This window comes from Protopterus annectens, chromosome 3.part1 (genome assembly GCF_019279795.1).
Source record: "Protopterus annectens isolate FY-2018-M chromosome 3.part1, PAN1.0, whole genome shotgun sequence".
Taxonomy (NCBI): Eukaryota; Metazoa; Chordata; order Ceratodontiformes; family Protopteridae; genus Protopterus; species Protopterus annectens.
This window is the reverse complement of record NC_056732.1, coordinates 558609831-558625020: the sequence shown is the minus strand read 5'-3', so window position 1 is coordinate 558625020 and position 15190 is coordinate 558609831.

The following is a 15190-nucleotide window of genomic DNA, read 5'->3' as shown; positions in this document are numbered from 1 at the left end:
ACCTTATCTTAGGCCACCCTCTTTTCCTGTTACCTGGCAGCTTCATCCTTAGCATCTTTTTCCCAATATACTCTGCATCCCTCCTCAGCACATGTCCAAACCAACGTAATCTTGCCTCTCTGGCTTTGTCTCCAAACCTTCCAACCTGGGCTGACCCTCTAATATACTTATTCCTAATCCTGTCCATCCTCGTCACACCCAGTGCAAATCTTAACATCTTCAACTCTGCCACGTCAAGCTCTGACTCCTGCCTTTTTGTCAATGCCACTGTCTCCAACCCATATAACATAGCTGGTCTCATTACCCTCTTGTAGACCTTCCTTTTCACTCTTACTGGTACTTGTCTGTCATAAATCACTCCCGACACTCTTCTCCACCCACTCCATCCTGCATGTACTCTCTTCTTCACCTCTCTGCCACACTCACCATTACTCTGAACTGCTGATCCTAAGTACTTAAACTCATTCACCTTCGCCACCTCTACTCCCTGCATCCTCACCATTCCTCTATCCTCCCTCTCATTCACACACATATATTTTGTCTTAGCCCTGCTAACCGTCATTCCTCTTCTCTCTAGAGCATATCTCCACCTCTCCAGGGTCTCCTCAGCCAGTTCCCTACTCTCACTACAGATCACAATGTCATCTGCAAACATCATAGTCCACGGGGACTCCTGTCTGATCTCATTTGTCAACCTGTCCATTACCATTGCAAATAAGAAAGGGCTCAGAGCTGATCCTTGATGTAATCCCACCTCCACCTTAAACGCATCTGTCACTCCTACCACAGACCTCACCGCTGTCACACTACCCTTGTACATATCCTGTACCACTCTTACATACTTCACTCCCGACTTCCTCATACAATACCGCAACTCCTCTCTAGGCACCCTGTCATATGCTTTCTCTAAATCCACAAAGACACAATTCAACTCCTTCTGACCTTCTCTGTACTTCTCCATCAACACTCTCAGAGCAAACATCGCATCTGTAGTGCTCTTTCCTGGCATGAAACCATACTGCTGATCACTAATAATCACCTCCCTTCTTAACCTAGCTTCCAGTACTCTTTCCCATAACTTCATGCTGTGACTGATCAGTTTAATCCCTCTGTAGTTACTACAGCTCTGCACATCACCCTTATTCTTAAAATCGGTACCAAAACACTTTTTCTCCATTCCTCAGGTATCCTGTCATTTTCCAGGATTTCATTAAACAATCTAGTTAAAAACTCCACTGCCATTTCACCTAAACACCTCCATGCTTCCACAGGTATGTCATCTAGACCAACAGCCTTTCCGTTCTTCATCCTCTTCATAGCTGTCCTTACTTCCTCCTTGCTCATCCACTACACTTCATGATTCACTATCTGTACATCATCCAACCTTCTCTCCCTCTCATTCTCTTCATTCATCAACCCCTCAAAGTACTCTTTCCATCTGCTCAACACACTCTCCTCACTTGTGAGTATGTTTCCCTCATTATCCTTTATCACCCTTACCTGCTGCACATCTTTACTGGCTCGATCCCTCTGTCTAGCCAATTGGTACAGGTCCTTTTCTCCCTCCTTATTGTCCAACCTTTTATACAACTCTTCATACGCCTTCTCCTTAGCCTTCACCACCTCTCTCTTTGCCATGCACCTCATATCCTTATACTCTTGTCTACTTTCTTCATCTCTTTGACAATCCCACTCTTCTTCGCCAACCTCTTTCTCTGTATACTCTCCTGTACTTCTTCATTCCACCACCAGGTCTCCTTATCCTCCTTCCTCTTTCCAGATGTCACACCAAGCACCTTTCTAGTCATCTCTCTTACTAGCTCTGCTGTAGTTACCCAGCTATTCGGTAACTCTTTACTGCCACCCAGTGCCTTTCTTAACTCTCACCTCACAATTACCCTTTTTCAACTTACACCAATTGATCCTTGGTGCTGCCCTCACACTCATCCTCCTCTTCTTGATCACCAATCTCATCCTACAAACCACCATCCTATGCTGCCTAACTACACTTTCCCCTGCCACCACTTTACAGTCTCCAATCTCCTTCAAACTGGCCCTTCTACATAAGATATAATCCATCTGTGTGCATCTTCCTCCACTCTCGTATGTCACCCTATGCTCCTCCCTCTTGTTAAAATATGTATTCATCACAGCCATGTCCATCCTTTTCACAAAATCCACTACCATCTGACCTTCTGCATTCCTTTGCTTAACACCATACCTACCCATCACTTCCTCATCCCCTCTGTTCCCTTCACCAAAATGCCCATTGAAATCTGCTCCAATCACCAGTCTCTCACCCTTGGATACAGTAATGAATGTCAAAACTTTGTAATGTACCTGCGTTTTGTAAATACTACTCTGATTTATGGAGCTCTACTTCCCGGGCCTCCACTGAAAATGGACATATATCCATTTGGACCAGCCCGGTCAACAAATGTAAAATAAAATAAAAATAAATAAAACCTGTTTCCTCTTCTTTAGTCTTCTAACAGTGACACTTCTTGTCTTAACTGCTTTATAGTGTTCTCTATTCGATATGTCCATGATGGTATTCAATTTCTCCCCTTTCTTTCCCTCACTACTCTGTGTTCTTGTGGTACAACTTTATCAGTTATTAATTTAGCTGCACAGTAATATATCCTGTTTAGTTCTGTTATATCACATGAATCTCTATGAACAGTCCTAATTACTGTGTTCGTTTGTTTTATCAGACCTCTGACTTTTTTGGTTTTATTAACCTTCTGCAGTCTATTTCTTTCATTGATCTTGATATATCTGTCTTTGTGTATTAAATCAAGCAACTCTTCTCTTAGCTCATTTTCTTCCAAACTGAGGGCACATCCTTTGTTTTCCATTTCCTGTGGGCATTCTATAGAAGGTTCTATAGCATCTTCCTGTGGTACAATCTCTTCAACTTCATCCTGTGCCATCCATTGCTCTGTCATATGGGAACTCACTGGCCTATCACTCCTCAACGTTGACTGTTTCAGAGTTTCCACAGTTTCCAGTTTCTTCCCTTGCTGTCTAGCTTCAAGTGAACATTTATACTGGTTTCCTGTGGAAGGCTCCAAATTATCTTCATATGACACCTGACTAATTGCTTCCTGTTCCACTGGTTTCCCCTTAATTTGGATATCCATTGCTCTATCCTGTTGTGGTGCTTTCTGAATTAGATTTTCTACTCTGAATCGTTCACTTCACATGTACTCCATAACCTCAATTTCTATTTCTTTAACTTAATCATTGCTAATCTCCTTTTCTACTTTTCCTCTTTGTCCTCTTATTTTTTGCATTGTAAAGTTTTCCATGTCCAGATTCATTTGCCTGTATTTCTCTTCAAATATGTTTGGTGCTGCTCATTTTAAATTGCTTAGTTTTGCTTTCTCCTTTGCATAAATATTACACCATGTTAAATCTCTTTTTCTTTCCCATGTCCATATTTCTTCTTCAGATGTTTCGTGATCTTCCTGCTTCTCCTTACTTTGGGGACTCAGTCCATCATGCTGTGATGTAACCGGTGTTAGATCTTCTACACCAAATCCTTCACTTTGCAGGCAATCCATAACTTCAACTTCTATTTTCTTTTACTTCTACTTTAATAACTTTCTTTTCTATGTTCCATCTTTATGATATTTTTTTTATTGTGAAATTTTCCATATCCATATGCCTTTGCTTGTATTTCTCTTTGGATATCTTTGGGGCTGCCCTCTTTATATTGATTAATTTAGCTTTTTCCTTTCTTTTCCATGCCCATATTTCTTTTTTATACATTTCAAATATCTCTTGGTTTTGTTCTTTATATTTTCACACTTCCTCAGGTGCTTCTTTTTCCAAACAGATCAAAGTTTCTTGATCTGTATACTGTTTTTCACAAATATGTTGTATTAATGAAAGCAAATTTTCATTTGAAGCTTTGACAGTTTTTCTTGTGGAAGCATTTTCTTTCCTTTAATTTCTCCCTTAATCATTTTGTGTATCTTGTGTCTGGAAATTCTGGGCTTTTTTGCATAATAGTAACAATACATAATTTCTTTTTTATCCTCAATAGTCCACTCTATCATCTTCATGGCTCTTCTTTGGCCTATCAGTTTTTGTGATTTTTGTGGACTGCTATTTCCTTCTTCAACAGGGGGGTCATCCTCCCCCAGGGCCTGGCCTCATTGTAGGAATGTTTCCATATTTTGAGGATTATACGCTGTCATTTTTTCCAGTCTTGGCACCAGTGTGCCTACCAGGATTGGGCACTCTTTTATCCTGGGTGTTGTGTACCCAGCTATCTTTTTTAATTTTTGACCTACTTCTGTCCATGATATATGTTATATAAATACAGTCTATATGTTTGTGTCACCTTGGTGAGATTTTGTAGAAAACAGGGTCCACCTCGTAAAGGTACTCACCAAGACATGAGGATGAATTCACTTTCAGCACTACTACTCTCCTTTGCTTGTGACTTTTCATCTGTCCATTTGGACCCCCTCTATGTGACCATATGAATAATCCTTCATTAACACTCCACTATGCCTTTAAGATTGTGCTTTCTACAAGTCACTCAGTACTACGCCATTTACATAATTACCAGCCCGTGAATGATGTTCTGGAAAAAAATCCATGAACTGGTATCAGCATAGATTACACTTATCTGGACTTTCTTCTTCATTAGCCAGAAGCATTTCCAAAAATAAACAGCTCAACTGAAAACTACCTGATGAGATCAATTCCATTGTCCACTGTACTTATTTAACAGGATGCACAAAATAATAGTATGTCATGAAATATGTAAAACTCAAAATATTGATTATAAAAATATCTAAAAAAACACTGAAAACACAAAACACTGAAGACACCTAATATCAAATCACAAAATATCTAAAAATTCTTCCCATTTAAAAACATTCCATATCACACATGCCTACTACAAAAATTATATCATGTTTCTACTAGGGGAAAGGGGCTTTAGTAATGTAATTTGGAGGGTTAGAGGCAGGGATAGGGTTAGGCTTAGCATACATGAATAAAGTTGGCAGGGGGACTTTGCCCCCTGCATCACATTACTCTTGTGTGCTAACCCTAAACCTACCACTACCACTGAACCTAACCCTAACTGCATACATTTCATTATTAAAAAACACTTCTCCTAAAAGTACCACTATACAAGATAAATTGACACAAAACACACATAACACTAGACATGCAAAACAGTAAATCTATCCTCTTACCTGAGTCTGTGTTATATCATTGACTAGCCACAATGTCGAATGTCATCTCATTGACAATGCAGGCCATTGAACCCCCACATGTGGGGGGTTGCACCCCACACACCTCCTGCTAATTATATATACCAGCTACGAGATCATACTACATTGGGGAAAAGAATATATTTCCTGATCGTCACCATAGCACGATCTCAGTCAGAGCGGTTTAACGGCCTGTATTGTCAACAAGATGACGTTTGACAATGTGGCTGTTGATGATAATGTGACCCCTCTTGCCTATCTCTATCCCTAACCCTAACTCTAACCCAGGAGCACTCTCACGTACGTACCAACCACTTTTCATTCAAACATTTCATTTTCCTGCACAATCTTACCTATAGGCAATATAAAAATGAGCATTCATTCAAATATGTTTTAGATATTTTGTGTTTTCAGTGTTTTTCACTCCAAAAAGACTTTTCAGTCAAATGATGTTTAGATATTTTGAGCTGTAACAGGTTATAAATTTCCACAGCACTGATATTTTTTCAGGACATCCATGATTGATTCATTCCTGGCCTTATTAAATTCAGCATTGACATCCAAATACTTTTGAGCCCGTTTACCAAATGTGCATTTTTCCTAAATTGAACCATCTTCTCTACACATGCTTGAGGTAAAATTACCTGAGCGTCAGTAGCCTGCAGAAAAAATACAAGCGTCATAATGCTGAACATTTCTTCCCATAGGAAATCATTGCTGCTGCAAGTTCTAATTGTGTGCTTGCAATTATTTACTTATTTAGGGAGATTACTTCCTTCATTGAGTTGGTGCAGCCATGGAGTTGGTATATTTAAGTTCAAGGGGTATGGGGGCTTGCCCCAAATATTAGTGTTGCAGGGGGCCTTGTCACCTGCAAACAATAAAAAATAGTTTTTTATGCCTTTTTTTGTTTTCTGGCATTTTTTTTCATTCTTTTGGAACACCGACTATCAGATAGTTGATGTTTCATTATAGACCCAAATGATGTACAGCTTTTGCTATATACTGTTTTCTTGTGTCTTGATGATCTTGGAAGTCTGGTTATCACATAGACCTAGTTAAAATCTCCAATCCCTATTGCCTACTCCACCAGCAGTTTCTTATTTGATATTGTGAGGTTAAAAGACAAAAAAAAGGATAAAAAACACTATTGTTATTAATATATGTATTTTTTCACATAAACAATAGCCAGAATTCAGAGCTTGTGGTCAATCTTACTTCACTCAGATGTACATTACTCTTACAAAACAAGTCAGAATTACAACAATAAGGGTAGTTGTTTCATTCACACATACTAGGCATAGCCCCTCAGCCTGATTGCCTACCCACAGTATCTGTTTTGAGCCTACAAGGTTTAAAATAATGAAAAGAGAAGACAATGGTTACATTACTCTATTTGTTTTGCATCACATAGTCAAGAGCTTACAGGTGATCTTACTTCAGTTCACTCATACACACTTTAGTCATGCAAGGCTAGAGTTTCAACAACAAAACATCCACACACCATTCTAATCTAGCTTGATTGACCCTGAAAAAAAATATTAGGTTTAAGAAAAAACATTTCATCCACAAGCAGCCCCCAAAACACACTGAGTACCTAGTATCTGTTTGACCCCTGCCAGGATATTTTATTAGAAACAAATCCATAAACAGCCCCAAAACACATTGCCTCCTTAGTATCTGGTTCACCCTGCCTGGATATTACATTAAAAAAAATCATCAACAGCCCCCAAAACACACAGACCGCTAGAATGTGGTTGACCCTGCCAGTGTATTATATTAAAAAAAAAAAAGTGTTAACAGTCCACAAAACACATTGCCTGCCTACTATCTGGTTAACCTTGCCAGGATATATTTAAAAAAAAAAAAGTCATCAACGGCCCCCAAAACACACAAACCACTAGTATCTGGTTAACCTCCTACCAGAAAAAAATGCAAAAAGTATTTGGCCCTGCCAGAAAACAAATGAGAACTTAATTTTTTTTTGGGGGGGTGCTAATTTATAAATAGCCTTTCTTGGCTTCTTTTACCTTAAAGTTTTATTGAGCTGATCGATGGATTTCTTCCTTGTCTCACTCGCTCCCTCCCAACTTAACTATGTTTTGTTAAAGCAGAATGGAAGAGAACGAGAGAGTAACTGGACTAATCAGCAGCCACATCATGTACTCAGATTAAGTGACAGGCTTTCTAGCTCAACAGTCCTGTCAGCCTCCAACTTCTTGCAGTTTAAACTGCAATGACTTCTGGGCATCTTCACTGATGCCTGCAGTCTTCCCAGTCTGGACTGTTTTAAAAACAGTCCGGTGACAAAAAATTGTTTTTTTTTTCTTCTAAATCAGAACTTGAGAACACATGCATGCTACTCCGAGTTCTGCACGACATCGCTTCTTGGATTTACACACTAGTTTGCAGTTCAAACTGCTACTAGTGTGTAAAAAATACTAATTAAACATATTGTTTAATGAGGAAATTGGAGGGGGGCAGCAGCCCAGCAGTCTGTTACCACAAGCTGCCCCTGCCTAACAGTGCTCTGGCAGACACCCTATCCTGGATACAAAAGGAGAAATAAGTCAGAAGTACTAGGCCTAAGAGGTATAAATCTGTACTGAGTAAACTTTAATACCCCTCTACATGGCAGTTGCAACTCCATGACCTCACTTCACTAGTGAAACTGACTCCAGTGGGAAGCACAAATTGAAGTAATGTGCACATACCAGGCTAGGTGATATAATCCCAATTTTTTTTTATATCAGTGGGTAGGGATATAAGCAGACTGGCAGCAGCCATCATATGTTGTTTGCAACAATATGAGAGAAAAACAAAATGACAAATTCTCATAGGTTTCTGAGGGTGACAAATGTGAAAAAGCTTTTCTAGAACATCACTAACCAATTTACTTTAAGAATAAGGTGGCATTACTTGGGTCAATGCACTTATCTCAAGGTTTCTATGAACCTCTTTGTCAATAATATTAGGGCTATGCTGTTAGGTGCAGCCCTGAAAAGGGTTTTAGAGTGAAACACAAATCTTAACCTTAGATATCTGAAAAAATAAAAGCACTCACAAGTGAGAGGGTTAAAGCATGAGTAAAATATAAGCTGAAAAAAGTACTAAACCACTTTTCTCCACTTACCTTTACTGACAGCCTAGCAAAGCCTATAAATATCTGTAACAAAACACAGAAATAGTTATTCTGACATGTTGATGAAGCTCTCCCACATCATTTTGGAGTAGTTTTAGCAAACAATTTAACCCTAGTGGAAACACTGTCTGTCTCCTTCTCCAAATGACATTAACATAGGGACTGCAGAGTATTTTTTGAAAATTCTTTAAAAAGGCTGTACATATGACTCTTCCTGTGTACACAGAATTACATAGTCACAGACTATAATATAATATATAATACATAATATAGCCTATAATCACTTCCAGTGTAGCTATGTTAATAAAACATCTCTATAAAAAGGAAGGCCATGGCTTATCAGGGTCAGATGACCTTCTATCAAAATTCATACAATTGGCTTTGTACTCATAGTGCCAACTTAAGTTCAGTGACAAAGTCATATGATGCATTTTCTACCGGAAATGGCAAATTACACAGAATCTCACACTATCCTAAATAGATCCCAGTGTGGTATCAGAATGGGATTTTCAATCTGTACTGCACTGTTAAGAATGAGTGCTTCTAATTAGGGTGAATAGGCACGTATATTCAGATCTTTTCGAAAGCTTTGATATGATGAGTCACAGAGATGTTGGATAGATAATAGCTGCCCCCTGATAGAGTGATGATATCCTTAACTTATTAAAATTTACCTAATGGACAGAGTCAGACTGCCTCCAGTTAGATAGACTTTGGTGCACTATTCATAATTTAAGACATAGAGAATAATCTCTACAGACTGATCCTTTGGTCCTCTGCTCTTTAATTATTATGTTAACTTGATAACAAACTGTGGAGATTGTATAGATGCCCAGTTATTCAATAAACCCATCCAGTTATGGTCATTTAAAAACTATAATGTAGCACAAACTAATTTCCAAGCATGCCTTTATGTCCAAGAAAGGTGGGTCCAGAAGTTTAACTTTCTTCGGAATGCCAGTAACAGCAGCTCAATTCTGTTTTCTGCCAAGTATTATCATAATATCTATATTCCCATTCTGTTTATGAAGATGAGCAGTAGTGAAAAGTATTTCTTATATTATAAAAAATAGTTCATGGTTTTAACCTGATAAGAACTTTACTCATGATAAATGAGTTAGCTCATCTATCAAAATATGAAATGTCCTTCTTTCCTCTCCTTTATCAAGCCAGTTATTTCCTTACTTCTACCTCCAGGTGCAAGTATATGACCACACTGCTATTACCTAGTCCATTTTTTGTTGTTTTGTCCTTTATATAGACCCATCATTTAACCCTATGGACATGTGCAAATACATAACAAATCTGTCAAAGTTATTTGCAAGTCTGCATATACAACCCATCATTGTAATTTACATATGCCACTAAACAGGCCATCATTTAGGTACAAACATGACTACTGCCTATTATAACTACTAGTTCCTGCATTGTACACTTTCCCCTCCACTTCACTAATTTACAGAATAGTGTACTCCATCTAAAAATTCCAAGTTGGCAAAGAATCTCCTCATAAAATACCAGTGGTACCAATCCCTGTAGTGATTCATTGTTCAGAAACTATAGGCCCTATCAGAACCTGCTTCCTCCAAGAATGTAGGACAGATAACTATATACTTACAAAAAAAAAAAACCTCTTTTTTCACTTTACTTAGCAAGCAAAAGGCTCTGTAAATAATGTACCACTGATAAGACATTCCCAAGTATTCATTAAGTAGTTTCTGCATCAAGTTAAGGGGCTTGTAAAAAGGCCCTGTTTCCTCGATGCAGCATTTTGCCATTCATATACATATTAGTTGTAGTGTTGAATGTTCCAAGTCCATCCTCTTCTTAAGTAACACATTGCTACAGGCATTGAATAATGCCCAAGATCTTTTTATGTCAAAAAAACCCTGCCACACTAACTTTTCAGTTAGCACGCAGGTTAATGCTAAGATTTCCTATACCAAAGGTGCAGTGGTCAAATCTTACTGTTGTACTTGCCTTTTCTTTTTTTTTTTTATACATGAGGGGTGTACTAGTAATGTAGAGATAGGATTTTTTGTTCAGGACTGGATGCAAGGTATTGCATGTGTGAATGTGTTTGCCTGGGAGATATTGGTAGGGGAGTTAACCAGGAGTTAGGTAGGTAGGTAGGTGTGTGTGTGTGTGTGTGTGTGTGTGTGTGTGTGTGTGTGTGTGTGTGTGTGTGTGTGTGTGTGTGTGTGTGTGTGTGTGTGTGTGTGTGTGTGTCTGTCTGTGTATGTGTGTGTGTGTATATGTGTGTGTGTGTGTGTGTGTGTGTGTGTGTGTGTGTGTGTGTGTGTGTGTGTGTGTGTGTGTGTGTGCACGCGTACATCATTGAATGAGGTAGAGAAAAAAGAACTAGACAAATAAAAATGTCTCAGTGGGAAGCCTAGATGATGCTACTCTAGGAAGCCTGGATTTCATCTCCTGTGCTGTGAAAGATAAATCCATTTGCCAGCCTTAAGAGGGTGACAGGTGATTCCAAACCAGTGACAAGCTGGATGGTCATAGTTCTTGATCCCAGAGATAGAAGAATGGAACCAGTATGTGGCACATTGCTGACTCATATTGCAGCAAAAAAATATTTCTCACTAGTTTTCTCAGGCATGTAGCAACAAATTACCTAATTCAAAAACAGCACGTGTCAAATATTTTTAATATGTTACAGAGTACAGCGATAGGGTCTTAAAGCTCTACCTCTGTACTCGGTTTCTTACAGACTACTGAAAGGCAGTTTAAGCCTGGCATACTAGGTATCTTTGGATCCCTCCCTTTGATTGTGACTTAAATAGGTCATGTTGGATGGACAGATACATATCTCAGTGAACCTCCATTCTCTCTAAAAGGCTTCCCAACCATGTGAAGCAGAGCCCTTTCCTAACCCTATTCAAACACAACCTAGTTCAGTGGATGGGAAATCTGAAATATACTCTTGGTCTGACACATATGTCTCTGATGGACAGAGGCAGCCACTGAATCATACTTTAACTAACCCAGTCCCTTTAAAATAACCTCTAAGGCACAATAACTTGTGGGATGCCTTTGGGTTGCACAGCTAGGCTTATAAAGGCCCAGTGGTCATTAGCCTAGTATACACCTGTAAACTTATGAATAATGTAGTACAGTCACTTTGCTACAAGCCACATTATTACATGCCATTTTCCTTACAGTTTAATATTCATGTTCTCTTTACACAATTAATCATGCACAAAGATCCTAACTATGGTTATCTGCTTTTGAATCGTTTGATCCACTTAGCTAAAGGATAATGGACTGTACTTTCTTTTCTATGCAGATATTATGTAGCATATGATAAATATTTTGGCACAGCATTTATCATAATACATATTCCCACAAAAATGGTACATTTAACTAACTTATATTTTAAGCACATCTGAAATTCAGCAAATGAATGTATGCAGTATTGGGCATGTATGCAGACACACACACACACACACACACACACACACACACACACACACATATATATATATATATATATATATATATATATATATATATATATATACATATATCAGAAACAATCACTGTGAATTGTCTAAATAACAGAATTAATCACAGTTTGTGTGTATGTATGGGTGAGTGAGTGTGTGTGTGTCTCTCTCTTTCAGTGTTTGTGTGCAAGTGTGTGTGCGTGTGTGTGTGTGTGTGTGTGTGTGTGTGTGTGTGTGTGTGTGTACCTGTCTCTGAATAATTCCAATAATTCCAATAAAATTTCTAAAGCAAGGCCTGTAAAACATTACAATGTTTATCGGATATCTGAATATCCATGCATGTACATTAACATAGATATTTCACCAATTACTTTTTTAACAGTGATGTAATTATCAATATATTTGCACTGATTTTTATTAGTGTGTTCATCATTTCACATCTGATTGATTACCTGACTAAATTCTTAATACACTGTTATGTGTATAAAAGTTAATAAAAAATAAAAATGCATTTTACATGCTCATTATATAAGACAAATGCCTTTTATCACTCATTTGCTGTCTGTGAAATCCATTATCTGACCATCAGTGCATCAATGTTTCATTTATGCAGCTGGTATGAGATTCCAGGGAGCAGTTATGTGTATATTGTGACAGCTAATTTCCACTACCCTATCCAATAAAACATACAACTAAGCCTGCTGAGCTGGCATTTGAGCTAGATGAAAGTGAGTGAAGTTATTGCTTACTGTAGCAAATCATGCTGATGTGTTAGAATTAAAGAAGTTATCAGATTTGAAAGAAGATGTCAAAATGAATCGATCAAACATATTCAGTGGGAAATAATTTTCTTAGGGCAGAAACTTAATTTAGACAGAACAAACAAGAACATAATTGTGCTACAGTACATTTTTCATATAGTGCATTCTATTCAGGGTTGCAGCGTAGTGCAGTATGTATTGATGGATAAAATACGTCTCCGGTATGCTGTGTGTTTATGTAACACAACATTAGCAGAGAGTTCATATGAAACTAGAAAGACAGACAAACAGTCATCTCTCTCTCTCTCTCTCTCTCTTAATGTGTGTGTAAGTGTGCACATTTGTATATATGTGTGTGTGTGTAGCATATCCCTTTAAAAATCATAGCAGAAAGTCAGAAAGAGGACCAACTTCTTATTTTACACTATAGATGGTCTTCATATGCTAGAGTCTGTAAAGTCAGAGAAAGATAATTTCTGTATCAGCTCATCCATGCTTATGAGTGTCATCTGACTACTACAGCAACCCCATTAACAGCCACCACCACCCATACAGTCTACTAGGCACACAGGGACTAAAGTACATTGGCAGTAGTGTGTGTGTGTATTTGTGTGTGTGTGTGTGTGTGTGTGTGTGTGTGTGTGTGTGTGTGTGTGTGTGTGTGTCTGTGTATATGTGTTTGTGCATGCACGTGCAAGCATTCTCTTAACATCATTACTATTATGTCATATTATGTCAACAAGGTGAGCTTTCCACATCATTTAAGTAGACATTAAGATTTAGTTATAAATGCAAATACGAATGTGTATTGATGTTTATACCTGCCTGAAGTTTTGCTTCAACTCTTTTAATTAAAAACATGCATCTCATTGTTTTGTAGCTAAACATTCACTAAATGGTTGTTTTTTATAAAGTGTTTTACTGGTTTAAGAACATGAGGCCGATTAATTAGTAGAGTTATTAATATTCCTGGTTTTGTGGCATAGAAGGTTATATTCATAAGAAAATCCCTTATGTTCCTGGTTCCACTAGTGACTCTGCTGCTGGAAGTGTCTGGCAGGGGGAAAGGGAAATGGATAGCTTATGCCATCTTAACCATGCTTTAGGGACAAAGATGGTGGTGCTGGTTGCCCGATTGTTCCTGTGCAAGCGTAGGCTGGTACATTCCCCATTGTCACAGGGCTGGAGGACATGATTTTGGTGAGGTCAAGTTGATGTAATAAGGACATAATAGGATTCCCCAGAGACACTAATGTCCATATCAGCCAATTGGGTAAGGGATAGGGTGGAACTACCCTAGGAAATTTCCTTCATGGCTGCCTATGCTGCACTAGGAAATTTCCTTCATGGCTGTCTATGTGACAGCTGTAGCACAGAATGCTCTCACCTGGTGATGGGAAGGAATGGACAGTGGTGGCAGCTTGATAGTTAGCAGGTATGAAAGACACAAAAGAATTTTTAAAAAGTTATTAAAATACCCAGAATAATTTAGAAACTGCCACAGATACAAAGTTTCTTCCTGAAGAAGTCTGATAAAGTGTGATGGATAAAAGCTCTAATTACTTTGAATAAACCAGACAGCATAAAGCTCATAGAAGGACTGTATAATCTTTTTATTGCTTAATTTTGAAAATGTGTACATTCTGCTCAAGTTAGCTGTCTGTCTGCAAAGTACTTACAGGAATACAACAGTGGATTACTTTGAACAAAGAGACTTTTTCTTTTGTTTTCACTTATTGGTCCTGGGGAGAGCCAGCCACTCCACGGGCTTTGGAGAGCCTATAAGGGGCCCTGCTCCACAAGAACTAGCCTACATTTTGTATTGTTTGAGTTGTGAAATAAGTCAGTTGTAGGACTTCATGGAATGTTGTTTCAATTACATTACAGTTCTGGAAATTCCGACTAAGATATCCTAGAAGATCTAACATGTTTTTGCAGCAGCAATACGGCACAAGGGCAGCATTCATGAACATGTATTTATGGTTAAACAGACCCCTAAAGATTCATTTGTATGTCCTGTTTTTACCTAATCATGTATCTGTCTTACTTATGTTTTTATTGCACCATCTCTTTTACAAAGACCAGTAATTTACTATGAATCTATTGCTTTAAAATATTTCTCCTCCTACAGTAATATTCCTTTTCACCTATTTTCACTTTACTGCTGGATACATACCTTCTTATAGTATCTAAATAGTATCCTATATAGTATATCCCTACTCTGCTATAATGAGTTCTTTTCAAAGGCATTGATATCTTCCACTTTGAAATCATTCTACAGAAAGCTGTCATCATTTACTTGTGTTTTTTTCAAGTACTGACAGCATCCTAAAATCCTTCTTAAAAGAACATGTTCTAAGCATTATCACCAACAGTTCCAGCAATACTCCCCTCCAATAAAATATTAGTACTGCAAAGGTAACACATAATTTAGTAGGTATTGAACAGTTATTCTTCTGCATATTTCTGCACTCAGAAAAATGTCTGGCATATCTACCCACTCTACCATAAAAGTAGAAGAAAAACATGCCAAATCCAGGGCTGGGGAATATTTATATGTTTTATTCCCTAATCAGTTCTTGGTCAAACCAT